This window comes from Martes martes (assembly GCF_963455335.1).
Source record: "Martes martes genome assembly, chromosome: 1".
Lineage (NCBI taxonomy): Eukaryota > Metazoa > Chordata > Mammalia > Carnivora > Mustelidae > Martes > Martes martes.
Window position 1 is genome coordinate 39,752,001 of NC_137888.1, and position 16,146 is coordinate 39,768,146.

General features: G+C 37.5%; 1 pseudogene across 1 annotated transcript in view; it reads left to right on the forward strand.

Annotated features, from left to right (window-relative positions):
• LOC308338401 (UMP-CMP kinase-like) overlaps positions 1-16,146 on the forward strand; it is a 47,233-nt pseudogene that overhangs the window by 15,866 nt on the left and 15,221 nt on the right. The gene's annotated exons all lie outside the window — the stretch shown is intronic.

Consider the following 16,146-nt stretch of genomic DNA (forward strand, 5'->3'; position numbering starts at 1 on the left):
AGAAATGAGATTACTGAATTATATGGTAGTTCTATTTTTTATTTTTCAGGTACGCTTCATACATTTTCCATAGTGGCAGTAACATTTACATTCCCATGACAGTGCACTAGGGTTCTCTTTTCTCCACATCAACAAATTTATCTCTTGTCTTCTTGATAATAGCCATTCCAGCAGATGTGAATTGGTATCACAGTGGTTTTTATTTTCATTTCCCTGATGATTAATAATGTTGAGCACTTTTTAATATACCTGTCAGCTCTTTGTATGCCTTATTTGGAGAAATGTCTATTCAGTTCCTTTGCCCACTTTTTAGAAACTTTTTTGTTTGTTTTGTTTGTTTTTGCTACTGAGTTATAGGAGTTCCCTACGTATTTTGTATATAAACCCTTTATCAGATAGATGACTTGCAAATATTTTCTCCCATCCCTTAGGTTGCCTTTTCATTCTCTTGATTGTTTTCTTTGCTATGAAATCTTTTTAGTTTGATAAGTCCTATATGCCTATTTTTTTGCTTTTGTTGCTTATACTTTGGGTAGCATATCAAAGATTATCACTAAGATCAATGTCAAAAAGATTTTTCCTTATGTTTTCTTCTAGAAGTTGTAGTGTTTCAGGTCTTATGTTGAAGTCTTTAATCTGGTTTTAGCTAATTTTTTTGTACGATATAAGATAGGGGCCCAGTTTCACTCATACATATGTATACTCACTCAGTTTTCACAACACCATTTGTGGAAGAGACTGCATTTTCAACATTGTGTTTTCTTGGCACCTTTCTCAAAGATCAGTTGACCACATATATGTGGATTTATTTCTGGGCTCTCTCTTCTGTTCCGTTGGTCTGTATGTCTGTTTTTATGCCAGTACCGTACTGTTTTGATTATTGTACCTTTGTCACAAATTTTGCAATTTAAGAGTAAAAATACCCCCATCTTTGTTCTTCTCACTCAGAATTGCTTTGGCTACACAGGACCTCTTGTGGGCCATATGAATATTTAGGATTGTTTTTCCTGTTTCTCTGAAAAATGACTTTGGGCTTTTGATAGGGATTGCACTGAATCTGTAGATTGCTTTGGGTGGTATGGACATTTTAATATTAACTCTTCCAATCCATGAACACAGAATGTCTTTGCAGTTATTTGTGTCTGCTTTTTCTTTAATCAGTATTTTATAGTTTTCAGTGTATGTATCCTCCACTACCTTGGTTAAATTAATTTCTTTCTTTCTCTTTCTTTCCTTCTTTCTTTCTTTCTTTCTTTCTTTCAAGATTTATCCATTTATTTGAGGGAGAGAAAGAGAGTCTGAGTGCAGGGAAGGGCAGGGGGAGACAGAGAGAATCCTCAGGCAGAGTCCCCACTGAGCTCAGAGCCTGATGCAGGGCTCAGTCCCATGACCCGGAGATCATGACCTGAGCTGAAATCGAAAGCCAGCCACTTAACTGACTGAGCCACCCAGATACCCCTAGTTAAGTGTATTTCTAAATATTTTGTTCTTTTTGATTCTATTTTCAATGAGATTGTTTTTGTAATTTCCTTGTCAAATAGCACATTGTTGGTATATAGAAAACATGTAATTTTTATATGCTGATTTTGTATCCCACAACTTTGCTGAATTCATTTTTTACTTCTAATGGGGTTTGTATGTGTGTGTATGTGTGGAATCCTTAGAATTTTCTAATATAAGATCATGTCATCTGCAAACAGAGATAATTTTACTTGTTCCTCTCTGCTTTGGATTCCTTTTATTTTTATTTATTTTTTTATTTTTATTTATTTATTTTTTTTGCCTGATTGTCCCAGCTAGGACTTCTAGTACTGTGGTGAATAGGAATGATGAGAGCAGGCATCCTGACCTTGCTCCAGATATTAGAGGAAAAGCCTTCAGTTTTTCACTACTGAGTGTGATGTTAACTGTGGGTTTTTTGTATAAGACCTTTACTGTGTTGAGGTAAATTCCTTTTATACCTAATTTGTTGAAAGTTTTTTATCATGGAAGGGTGTTGATTTTCTCAAATGCTTTTTCTGCATCTGTGTTGAGATGATTATGTAATTTTTATCATTCATTCTTCTAATATAGTATCATACTGATTCATTGGTATATGTTGAACCATCTTTGCATCCCAGAGACAAACTCCAATTGGTCCTTGTGTATGGTCCTTGCAGTGTGCTGTTGAATTTGGTTTGCTAATATTATATTGAAGATTTTTGCATCTATATTTATCAGAGAAATTGGCCTCTAGTTTTCTTTCCTTATGGTATCTTTATTGGGTATAATGTTGGCCTCATAAAATGATTTTGGAAGTGTTCCCTCTTCTGTTTTTGGGTGAGTTTAAGAAGAATTGGTATTCATTTTTTTAATGTTTAGTAGCATTAACTTGTGAAGTCATCAGGCCTGGGCTTTTCCTTTGATAGGATATCTTTTATTTCTGATTCAATTTCCTTATGTGTTATTCATCTGTTCATGCTATTTCTTCTTGATTCAGTCTTATTCTATTGCATGTCACTAGGAATTTATCCATTTATTTTACATTTCCAATTCACTGGTCTATAATTATTTATAGTAATCTCTTATGATATTTTTTTATTTCTGGGGCATCACTAATAATGTCTCTTTAATTTTTTATATTATTTATTTGAGACTTCTCTCTTTTTTCTTGATTAATCTAACTAAAGATTTGTCAATTTTATTGCTCTTTTCAAAAAACCAAATCGCTTATTTTTTTCTCTTGTTTTTCTATTATTTATTTCATTTATTTCTGCCCTAATCTTTATTATTTCTTTCTTTCTGCTAACTTTTGGCTTAGTTTATTCTTCCTTTCTTAATTCCATGAGGAGTAAAGTTAGATTGTTTAATTAAGATCATTCTTATTTTTTTTAAAAAAGATTTTATTTATTTATTTGACAGACAGATCACAAGTAGGCAGAGAGGCAGGCAGAGAGAGAGAGAAGGGAGGAAGCAGGCTCCCCGCTGAGCAGAGAGCCCGATGCGGGGCTCGATCCCAGGACCCTGGGATCATGACCCGAGCCGAAGGCAGAGGCTTTAACCCACTGAGCCACCCAGGCACCCCTCATTCTTATTTTTTTTTAATTTTTTTATTTTAATAAACATATAATGTATTTTTATCCCCAGGGGTACAGGTCTGTGAATCGCCAGATTTACACCTTTCACAGCACTCATCGTAGCCCATACCCTCCCCAATGTCCATATCCCCACCACCCTCTACCGTCCCCCCTCCCCCCAGCAAACCTCAGTCTGTTTTTGGAGATCGAGTCTTTTATGGTTTGTCTCCCTCCCAATCCCATCTTTTCATTTTTTCTTTTCCTACCTCCCCCCAACCCCCCCCCGCCTTGCATCTCCACTTCCTCATATCAGAGATCATATGACAGTTGTCTTTCTCCGATTGACTTATTTCGCTAAGCATGATACCCTATAGTTCCATCCACGTCGTCGCAAATGGCAAAATTTCATGTCTTTTGACGGCTACATAGTATTCCATTGTGTATATATACCACATCTTCTTTATCCATTCATCTGTTGATGGACATCTAGGTTCTTTCCACAGTTTGGCTATTGTGGACATTGCTGCTATAAACATTCGGGTGCACGTGCCCCTTCGGAGCACCACGTTTGTATCTTTAGGATATATACCCAGTGGTGCAATTGCTGGGTCATAGGATAGCTCTATTTTCAGTTTTTTGAGGAACCTCCACACTGTTTTCCAGAGTGGTTGCACCAGCTTGCATTCCCACCAACAGTGTGGGAGGGTTCCCCTTTCTCCACATCCTCATCAGCATCTGTCATTTCTTGACTTGTTAATTTTAGCCATTCTGACTGGTGTGAGGTGGTATCTCATTGTGGTTTTGATTTGTATTTCCCTGATGCCGAGTGATGTGGAGCATTTTTTCATGTGTCTGTTGGCCATCTGGATGTCTCCTTTGCAGAAATGTCTGTTCATGTCCTCTGCCCATTTCTTGACTGGATTATTTGTTCTTTGGGTATTGAGTTTGCTAAGCTCTTTATAGATTTTGGATACTAGCCCTTTATCTGATATGTCATTTGCAAATATCTTCTCCTATTCTGTCAGTTGTCTTTTGGTTTTGTTAACTGTTTCCTTTGCTGTGCAAAAGCTTTTGATCTTGATGAAGTCCCAATAGTTCATTTTTGCCCTTGCTTCTGTTGCCTTTGGTGATGTTCCTAGGAAGAAGTTGCTGCGGTTGAGGTCAAAGAGGTTGCTGCCTGCATTGTCCTCAAGGATTTTGATAGATTTCTTTCTCACACTGAGGTCCTTCATTCATTTTGAGTCTATTTTCATGTGTGGTGTAAGGAAATAGTCCAATTTCATTTTTCTCCATGTGGCCGTCCAATTTTCCCAGCACCATTTGTTGAAGAGGCTGTCTTTTTTCCATTGGATATTCTTTGCTGCTTTGTCGAAGATTAGTTGACCATAGAGTTGAGGGTCTATTTTGGGCTCTCTATTCTGTTCCATTGGTCTATATGTCTGTTTTTGTGCCAGTACCATACTGTCTTGATGATGACAGCTTTGTAATAGAGCTTGAAGTCTGGAATTGTGATGCCACTGACTTTGGCTTTCTTTTTCAATATTCCTTTGGCTATTTGAGGTCTTTTCTGGTTCCATATAAATTTTAGGATTATTTGTTCTATTTCTTTAAAAAAAATGGATGGGATTTTGATAGGGATTGCTTTAAATGTGTATATTGCTTTAGGTAGAATAGACATTTTCACAATATTTGTTCTTCCAATTCATGAGCATGGAATATTTTTCCATTTCTTTGTGTCTTCCTCAATTTCTTTCATGAGGACTTTATAGTTTTCTGAGGATAGATTCTTTGCCTCTTTGGTTAGATTTATTCCTAGGTATCTTATGGTTTTGGGTGCAATTGTAAATGGGACTGACTCCTCAATTTCTCTTTCTTCTGTCTTGTTGTTAGTGTAAAGAAATGCGACTGATTTCTGTGCATTGACTTTATATCCTGACACTTTACTGAATTCCTGTATAAGTTCTAGCAGTTTTGGAGTGGAACCTTTTGGGTTTTCCACATATAGTATCATATCATCTGCAAAGAGTGATAGTTTGACTTCTTCTTTGCCAATTTGGATGCCTTTAATTTCTTTTTGTTATCTGATTGCTGAGGCTAGGACTTCTAGTACTATGTTGAACAGCAGTGGTGATAACGGATAACGGATAACAGTGGTGATAACATCCTTGCCGTGTTCCTGACCTTAGCAGAAAAGCTTTCAGTTTTTCTCCATTGAGAATGATACTTGCGGTGGGTTTTTCATAGATGGCTTTGATAATATTGAGCTATGTGCCTTCTATCCATACACTTTGAAGAGTTTTAATCAGGAAGGGATGCTGCACTTTGTCAAATGCTTTTTCAGCATCTATTGAGAGTATCGTATGATTCTTACTCTTTCTTTTATTAATGTATTGTATCACATTGATGGATTTGCGGATGTTGAACCAACCTTGCAGCCCTGGAATAAATCCCACTTGGTCGTGGTGAATAATCCTTTTAATGTACTGTTGGATCCTATTGGCCAGTATTTTGGTGAGAATTTTCGCATCTGTGTTCATCAAGGATATGGGTCTGTAATTCTCTTTTTTGGTGGGATCCTTGTCTGGTTTTGGGATCAAGGTGATGCTGGCCTCATAGAATGAGTTTGGAAGTTTTCCTTCCATTTCTATTTTTTGAAACAGTTTCAGGAGAATAGGAATTAATTCTTCTTTAAATGTTTGATAGAATTCCCCTGGGAAGCCGTCTGGTCCTGAACTTTTGTTTGGAGATTTTTGATGACTGTTTCAATCTCCTTACTGGTTATGGGTCTGTTCAGGTTATCTATTTCTTCCTGGTTATGTTGTGGTAGTTTATATGTCTCTAGAAATGTATCCATTTCTTCCAGATTGTCAAATTTGTTGGTGTAGAGTTGCTCGTAGTATGTTCTTATAATTGTTTGTATTTCTTTGGTGTTGGTTGTGATCTCTCCTCTTTCATTCATGATTTTATTTATTTGCATCCTTTCTCTTTTCTTTTGGGTAAGTCTGGCCAGGGGTTTGTCAATCTTATTGATTCTTTCAAAGAACCAGCTCCTAGTTTTGTTGATTTGTTCTATTGTTTTTTTAGTTTCTATTTCATTCATTTCTGCTCTGATCTTTATGATTTCTCTTCTCCTGCTGGGTTTAGGCTTTCTTTGTTGCTCTCTCTCCAGCTCCTTTAGGTGTAGGGTTAGGTTGTGTATTTGAGACCTTTCTTGTTTCTTGAGAAAAGCTTGCACCACTATATATTTTCCTCTCAGGACTGCCTTTGTTGTGTCCCACAGATTTTGAACCGTTGTGTTTTCATTATCATTTGTTTCCATGAATTTTTTCAATTCTTCTTTAATTCCTTGGTTGACCCATTCATTTTTTAGAAGGATGCTGTTTAGTCTCCATGTATTTGCGTTCTTTCCAAATTTCCTCTTGTGATTGAGTTCTAGCTTCAGAGCATTGTGGTCTGTAAATATGCAGGGAATGATCTCAATCTTTTGGTACCGATTGAGACCTGATTTATGACCCAGGATGTGGTCTATTCTGGAGAATGTTCCATGTGCACTAGAGAAGAATGTATATTCTGTTGCTTTGGGATGGAATGTTCTGAATATATCTGCGATGTCCATCTGGTCCAGTGTGTCATTTAAGGCCTTTATTTCCTTGTTGATCTTTTGCTTAGATGATCTGTCCATTTCAGTGAGGGGAGTGTTAAAGTCCCCTGCTATTATTGTATTACTGTCGATGTATTTCTTTGATTTTGTTATTAATTGGTTTATATAGTTGGCTGCTCCCATGTTAGGGGCATAGATATTTAAGATTGTTAGGTCTTCTTGTTGGGCAGACCCTTTGAGGATGATATAGTGTCCTTCCTCATCTCTTATTATAGTCTTTGGCTTAAAATCTAATTGATCTGATATAAGGATTGCCACCCCAGCTTTCTTCTGATGTCCATTAGCATGGTACATTGTTTTCCACCCCCTCACTTTAAATCTGGAGGTGTCTTTGGGTCTAAAATGAGTTTCTTGTAGGCAGCATATGGATGGGTTTTGTTTTTTTATCCATTCTGATACCCTGTGTCTTTTGATTGGGGCATTTAGCCCATTAACATTCAGGGTAACTATTGAGAGATATGAATTTAGTGCCATTGTATTGCCTGTAAGGTGACTGATACTGTATATTGTCTCTGTTTCTTTCTGATCTACTACTTTTAGGGTCTCTCTTTGCTTAGAGGACCCCTTTCAATATTTCCTGTAGAGCTGGTTTGGTGTTTGCAAATTCTTTCAGCTTTTGTTTGTCCTGGAAGCTCTTTATCTCTCCTTCTATTTTCAATGATAGCCTAGCCGGATATAGTATTCTTGGCTGCATGTTTTTCTCGTTTAGTGCTCTGAATATATCATGCCAGTTCTTTCTGGCCTGCCAGGTCTCTGTGGATAGGTCCGCTGCCAATCTAATGTTTTTACCCTTGTATGTTACAGACTTCTTTTCCCGGGCTGCTTTCAGGATTTTCTCTTTGTTGCTAAGACTTGTAAATTTTACTATCAGGTGACGAGGTGTGGACCTATTTTTATTGATTTTGAGGGGCGTTCTTAGCATCTCCTGGATTTTGATGTTTGTTCCCTTTGCCATATTAGGGAAATTCTCTCCAATAATTGTCTCCAATATACCTTCTGCTCCCCTCTCTCTTTCTTCTTCTTCTGGAATCCCAATTATTCTAATGTTGTGTCGTCTTATGGTGTCGCTTATCTCTCAAATTCTCTCCTCATGGTCCAGTATTTGTTTGTCTCTCTTTTGCTCAGCTTCTTTATTCTCTGTCATTTGGTCTTCTATGTCACTAATTCTTTCTTCTGCCTCAATTATCCTAGCAGTGAGAGCTTCCATTTTTTATTGCACCTCATTAATAGCTTTTTTGATTTCAACTTGGTTAGATTTTATTTCTTTTATTTCTCCAGAAAGGGCTTTTATCTCTCCGGAGAGGGTTTCTCTAATATCTTCTATGCCTTTGCTTTCTCCTGCTGTGGAATTCCGCTGTTCTTGGTGAGTGAAGTTGGTTTTGGATGGGTTTCTTGTTGATCTTCTGGGGGAGGGGCCTGTTGTAGTGTTTCTCAAGTGTCTTTGCCTCAGGCGGAATTGCACCGCGCTTGCCAGGGGCCGGGCTGAGTAATCCGCTTGGGTTTGCTTTCGGGAGCTTTTGTTCCCTGAGCGCTTTCTTTAGAGTTCTGGAGGACGGGAATGAAGATGGCGGCCTCCCAATTCTCTTGGCCTGGAGGAGCGGAGAGCTTGGGGTTCCGCTCCTCAGTGCGCCCTCAGAGAAAAGCGCCCAACCGCCCCGCCTCCCTGGCCTGAGGTCGCGCCTTGAGGAAAGCAGTCAATTGCTGGAACCTGGAGAAAAGCGCCCGGTCACTTCCATCTCCGTGGCCTCCGGCCGCGCTCCGAGCCCACCCAGCCTGCAACCGGCACAAGGTAACTCCGGGCTGAGAGCTCAGTCCTCGGCTCTGTCGCTGTAGCCGGCTTCCCCGCTCCAATACCTGCGAGGTCCTCGGCCCTCAGACACCCCTGGGCCTTCTGTGACCCCGCGGGACCTGGGGTTATGCTCACCCCGCCTGGGTTTCCCCCCAGTTTAGCCCCTGGAGCGATGTCTCCCAGTGGAGCAGACTTTTAAAAGTCCCGATTTTGTGCTCCGTTGCCCCGCTGCTTGTCGGGAGCCAGCCCCTCCTCCCGGGGTCTATCTTCCCGTCGCTTTGGATTCACTTCTCCGCAGGTCCTACCTTTCAGAAAGTGATCCATTCTCTGTTTCTAGAATTGTTGCTCTTCTTCTCTTCGATTTCCCGTTGGGTTTGTAGGTGTTCACAATGGTTAGATAAGCTATCTAGCTGATCTCCTGCTACCCGATGTCGCCTCAGCCTGCTACTTTTCCGCCATCTTGGCTCCTCCCCCCATTCTTATTTTTTAATATAGACATTTATCACTATAAAATTCCCTCTTCATACTGCTTTGCTGTATTCTGTAAGTTTTGGTATGTTGTGTTTTATTTTCATTTGTTTCAAGATAGTTTCTAAGTTCCCTTTTGATTTCTTTTCTGACCCAGTGGTTGTTCAAGAGTGCATTGTTTAATTTCCATGCATTTTGGGGTTTTCTCCTTTTCCTTTTTTTATTATAGTTTTATGCCATTGTAGTGGAAAAGATACCCAGAATGATTTCAGTCTTCTTAAATTTGTTGAGATTTGTTTTGTGACCTAGTATGTAATCTATCCTGGAAAATGATCTACATGCACTTAAGAAGAATGTATATTCTGCTGTTGGGTGAAACATTCTGTATATGTCCATTAGTTCCATTTATTCTAGTGTTGTTCAAATGATGTATTACCTTACTGATTGCCTCCATTACTGATAGTGGAGTACTGAAGTTTCCTATTATTATTGTATTATATTATATTGTATATCTTTAATTAAATTTTTGTGGTTATAGTCATTCTTAACACTTTCATTTCCAGAAACTATTTATTAAAACTCTCTCTTTAATTAATTTCTACAACATTTTCCTGATTTTCTGACTTTCAACTGTTCTTTCTGTATTTTATATAATTTATTTAATTGTTTAATTTGGGGGGGTAGTACTTGAGAGACAATAGGTTTGGTAAAAGCAAGGAGGTAGAAGAATGATAAAATCAAGTACCTTTAACCTGGTGTAAAGATTCTTCACAATATAGCCTCTGTCTACATTTTCAACTTCATCTCTAAACCAAAATAACCTGGCATTCTGAATTTCTCAACTGAGAATCACTTAGCAATTACATCCTCAACAAAATCTTCCTACAGTCTCTCTACAAATTGTTATGCAATTTACTGGTCTCTCACAGCTCTTATCTCTATATATCTTACAGTTGAATTTATTACATTTATGTGTAGATTATGTATAAAAATATCTCCTCCACCTTCACTATTCCATGAGCTTCTGAATGGCAAGGAACATTTCTTTAATTATGGTGTATTCAGTGACTGCTAACTAAAATAAGGTTTAAAAAAATCAACAAATGCATATTTAATAAGCAAATGAAAGTTCAATGAATTAATACTCCCTGAGCCTCTTATTAATAGTATCATCTTGGTAAAGTCTGCAAACATCTTTGTATCCCTGTTTCATTTACCACAAAAGAGTTAAGATAATCCTTGACTTCCTTAAAATAGCAAAGTTGTTGTATCAAAATAAGAAAATGAATTACACAAATGTTTTTTTAATTTTTTTTCTAGATTTTTTTATTTATTTGACAGACAGAGATCACAAGTAGGCAGAGAGGCAGGCAGAGAGAGAGAGAGGGGAAAGCAGGCTTCCTGCCGAGCAGAGAGCCCGATGCAGGGCTCGATCCCAGGACCTTGGGATCATGACCCGAGCCAAAGGCAGAGTCTTTAACCCACTGAGCCACCCAGGTGCCCCCACAAATGTTTTATAAACAAAAGATATTATAGGCACAAGTAGACCAACCTGAATGTTAATGAGTCCATAGTTTTTCTGAAGTTCTAAATAGCTACTCACATGCACGCAGGCACATGCACGCGTACATACAAGTGAAATTAAATGCTGCCAGATTATCACCCTTACTAATTCCTACACTTCCCAGTGTACAGAAAAAGTATCAGTTTTGCTGATTTGGTAGCCCTGCAACTGAAAGCTACCAAAGAAGAGGTATTAACTTCATTCAACACAGCTTTCTGAATTGTCTTGTACTGCATCGTTACTGTTCTCTTAGATTTTAAGTTCTTGAAATATGACAAGTGCATCTTTATATAATATATATCATTATATACAAATCATCAATTTAAAAGTATCTTTGATAGTGATAATGACTTTCTGAATGGGTCCTTATCACCCATCCCCATTTAGCTAGCAAAACATTCTTTCCAAGTCCTTGAAACTCTACCAGTTGGGGTGCTACACTTGTTGAACTGCTGAGCTCTCCAGCTTTTTATTATCATTCTGTTGTGTATGAACTAAGCAATGCTTTCAGCATTCCTGCAAACTGTGAAACTTTACAAAGGAGATGCCCAGCTGGAGTGTGACTTGACCTCTGCTTCTGGCAATCTTTCAGATGCCTTCACTCCGAGTGACATAAAGGAGTGACATAAAGGAAGTTTTAATCTAGAAAGTTAAAGAAGACAAAGGGTGAGATTACTAAGGTGTTTCAAAACATACGTCAAATTTGTCATCATTCACTGCTTTAGCAGATGTCGCTCAGTGCTACGGCTCATGTTGCTGATGAAGCAAGCCATACTATACAAAGCACAGCTCTGTCAAATCCCAGAGAGCTAATAGAAGGATATTCTTTATCAGACATGGAATTGACAAGCACATATTCTGTGGAAACTGTCTGATAACAGAATGGTGCTCTGCTTTTAGAGGATCCCAAGGAAACACCTTTATCAGGAAGGAAGACAAGAGTTCTTGTGCTTTATATTTGGTTGTTTTAAAGAATTATACAGACACTGTGTAACTCTGGGATTTCTTCACAAATTTATTTGCTTCATGTTTGAAGAGCTTTCAACAGAGAGACCTTAGCTTAGATGTAAAGCAACCCTCTGAATGAGTCAGAGTAAATGTTGTACTAGGTACATGCATACATAAGACACACATCTTTAGATTTTTTTCCCGGGTATTGACAGTACTGATATCAACTGACACAGAGTTCGGAAAGTTTGTGATAAGAACTTTAAAAATAATCTATGTGCAAGGCAATGGGACTGATGGTGCCGTGACAGTGGAGACTCCAACCCACTGTTTAGCATAGTGAGGTTGCATATTTCCTATAGGTCAGAAGGAAAATCTGGACAATTCTGTATGTGAGACATCCTGCCAATACTGCACCATGAAGTCTGCTCATAGAGTAAGCCAACTCCAGAAGCAGAAGGATCTGTGGAACAGGAATGGTGGAAGATGACAGCATAGACCTAAATGTCATCCCAGACCTCCACTTGATCCACAGGAACTCTGCAACCCTAGCTTGCCAAATTATGGGCTTTCGGGCTCCCCTACTGCCACCCCTTCTTCACCCACCTCTTCCGTACCACCCTATCCCTTCCTCTCTCTATTTATGCTTTCCCCATTTGTGTATCCCACAGACGTAGCATTGAGTCTATAGGCCAAACCAATATCCAACTAGTAAAGAAATGTAGAGCAAAATATGTAAGGAAGCATTTACTCTCAGGGCTGTGTCTGTACTTCCTTCAGTTTTGCTCACTAGGAAACTTTACTTGTTTCCTCTCAATTGTAAATGTGAGGGGAGGGTATAATGAGGCGTCTTAGTTGAAGAAGCTATAACAAAGTACCACAGACTGAGTGGCCTACAAACAACAGAAATTTATTTCTCACAGTTCTGGAGGCTAGGAAGTCACAGATCAAAGTATTCACAGATCCGGCGTCTAGAGAGCTTGTTTGCTGGTTTACAGATGGCCATATTTTCCCTTCTTCTAATCCTCCCATGGAGGAGGGGAAGAGGGAGCTCTCCGGGGTGTCTTTTTTTTGGGGGGGAGGGTGTCTTTTTTTAAGGGTACTAAACCCATTCATGAGGGTTCTACCCTCATGACCTAATCACTTCCCAAAAGCCCCATCTCCTAACACCATCACATTGGGGATCAGGTTTCAACATAAAGAATTTGGTGGAGACAAAAACATTCAGTCTTTAGCACAGGGTTAACTTTGGGATCTTCTCTGTATGCTCTGCAGGAGTGTGACTCGCTTTAACAACTTATTGAAACTTATAGAGCCTTATCGTTAGATTTATAAACTTATGTATTGGTTCTTGTTGCTTTCTGGTTTCAGCTTTGGGCTAAATTCTAGGGAACAAGAAAAATATCCTTTAACTTCTTGTTATCCGTAGAACAACGAAGAGAGTTTTACTTCATGTTTTTCACTGTTAATAAACAGTTCAAAGAATTGCTTCATATGCATACTCTTTTACTTAAATATTTCTGCATGACAAATACCCAGCAGTAAGATTACTAGTCAAATGATATGAACATTATTGGGACATGTTGCTTATTGCCAAGGTTCTTCTGAAAAGAATTTTACCAGTTATCACTATAAATTTGTATGGTTGTATTCATTTCTCCAAACCTGATGCACATTTAAGTATTTTAATTGCTGAGCCAATTGGCACAAGATAATAAGATTTTATTCCCAACCCTTGAATTTTTTTTTTTAAGATTTTATTTATTTATTTGACAGACAGGGATCACAAGTAGGCAGAGAAGCTGGCAGAGAGAGGAGGAAGCAGGCTCCCTGCTGAGCAGATAGCCCGATGCAGCTTGATCCCTAGGCCCTGGGATCATGACCTGAGCTGAAGGCAGAGGCTTTAACTTAACTGAGCCACCCAGGCGCCCTTGAATATTTTTATATATTTGTATCAATTTGTTCATCTTTTGGCTTATTTTTATAGGGCAGTTTTATTTTTCATCTAGTTTATGAGTTTGGATCTTTTAAGTTCAGAGAAGAAATATTAGAATTTTAGTAAATTACCTCATTAACTAGACCCTCCTTTATTATTTTTTCTCTTCTTTTTTTGACATCACCATTACAGAGCTATTCCTTTTCAAAATATCTTCTGGTTTGGTTTTGTTTTGTTTTCACTTGTTGATGCTGGGTATGGCAAGTTGTAGAAAGAAATAAAATTGGAAAATTAATTAATTTATATTTATTAATAAAAAACTTTATAATTAACCAGTATCTCCATTACACCAAAATATAAGATCATAAACTTTTAATGTTTGTGATAAGATAATAAAAGAACATTAGCTATATGAAGTAAAATGTTTTTATATTTTATAAGTCCCCTAAAATGAGATTCAGTATTAATTAGTATTTCAACCAAAATCCATGCTTAATAATGACAAACTACAGACTTTAATAAAATTAGGAAAAAATTTAATATTGAATGTGAAAAAGTTAATTCAAATTTATTGGACTCTTTTCAAGGACATTGCACTGATAATTTTAATTTTTTAACCTTCATATTCTGCTTTTTTGTTTTTCTGTGTGGATATTTTAATTCCTTTTTGAGCAGTAGAAATACTTCAACCCAACTTTGGGAAGTAATAATAATTAGCAAGTCTAAATCTTAGAATCTAATAAGCAAAATTGAGAGACATGAGTAAATATTTCAATAACATTAGTTTCCTAGAATTATGAACCACTTTATCATGATTTATACTTATATTTAGAGAATGGAATGTATTGTTTACTGCCATCTCCAAGATATTGAGAAGTATGCAAAAGATGGTCACATACCATCAAAGATGCGATATTTGGAAATATAGTAACACGTTGTTTTAGAATAATTACTGAATAACACTTCATAAAAAGATGGACCATATTTTTACATCCTTTCAATTTAAGGGGCAAATTTCAAATAATAAGTTTGAGAGTTGATACTGGCACACTTAGTTAAAATCAACCTCATAAATGTGTTGGGTTGGTTTTTTTTTTGTTACTATTTGATGTTACTAGTTTTCTATCTTAAAGACAAAAGGATAAACCTAAAATAAAGTGGCTAAGATTTACAAATTTGACCAGCAGTAGTATTTATTACCCTATTTATGTTTTGTAAGTTTTGCTTGACCATTTGAATAGTAACTCATGTAAATCAAATTTTAAATTTATCTTGAATGATATTAAATATGACCAAATCAAAGCCAGTGTAAGCACTCTGGAACATACCAAATAAAACTTTTTTTTTTTTTAATTGAAGGTTACATCCATTGATTTCCTGGCTAAGACAAGAAGTAATAAGTTTGCCAATTTTATTTTTTTTTAAAGATTTTATTTATTTGTTTGGCAGAGATCACAAGTAGGCAGAGAGACAGGCGGGGGTGGGGGGGTGCAGGGAACAGGCTCCCCATTGAGCAGAGAACCTGATGCAGGGCTTGATCCTGGGACCCTGAGATAATGACCTGAGCGGAAGGCAGAGGCTTTAACCCACTGAGCCACCCAGGTGCCCTAGGATTGCCAATTTTAAAACAAAGCCTTAAAATAAGCTACATTTATACAATCCTTATGTTTTCCAAATTACTTCCAAGTACATTATCTTCTCTGATTTTCTTATCAACTCCATGAATTAGGAAAGACCAAAATTATTGGTTTCTTTTCTTTTTTCCATGAGAAATTGACCCCAGCTGACATAGCCAGCAATCTTATGGTATTCTCCCCTTAATCCCACAAAGTATGAAATGTAGTATGCTACTAGCTTATTCTGTATTATATGTTAACAATTTGATGTCCCACATCTGCTAGAAAAGAGCCTTCCCATAGCCCCTTAAATCTCAAAATATTTGTGATTGCCTTTCCGTTATTGATAATACTAGTCCTGCTCCCCTATATGGAACAAATAGTATCCTATTTTTTCTTTTTTTTTGAAAGAGAGGAGATTGCTCAAACCAGGGGGAGAGGCAGAGGCAGAGGAAGGACCAGACTCGCCAGTGAGCAGGGCTCATGACCTGAGCCAAAGGCAGACACTTAACTAACTGAATGACCTAGGTGACCCAAATAAATGATTTCATAAGGAGCAGGTCAATGAACTTATTCTCCCAAGTGTCATAATTAAATTTGCTCTCGGTTCTCTAATTGATTCTCTAATCCAGTGTCTGGTAGATATTGATAAACGTTAATTACAAAAAGAATAGCAAAATATCCTTATTTAGTATGCATTGTATAACATAGATATTATGGTTTATATTCACACACACACACACACACACGCATATCTTTTTCTCTTCTTTGACTTCTAAACCTGATGTTTCATTTTTTAAAAGTGGCTGTTGGTGGGAATGGAAGAGGAAGGGCTACAGCTACGTCAATACATCAGAGCCAGGGTATATTTTGGCTGGAAAAGTTTTGAGAAAATCAAAAGGAAATAATATGCTTCACTTTTTTTTTTTTTTAAAGGAGGAGTTAAGAGAGGGTGAGATTAAAGTGGACTGTGATCCTCTCGCTGACTTCTCCCAAGAGCAGGGACATGAGGAGGCAGAGTGGTGATGAAAACCTATAATTCAATCTGTCACAATATGGTGAGCATTCTCAGATTTACATGTTGAAGAAAAATAAATTGTGACTAGTT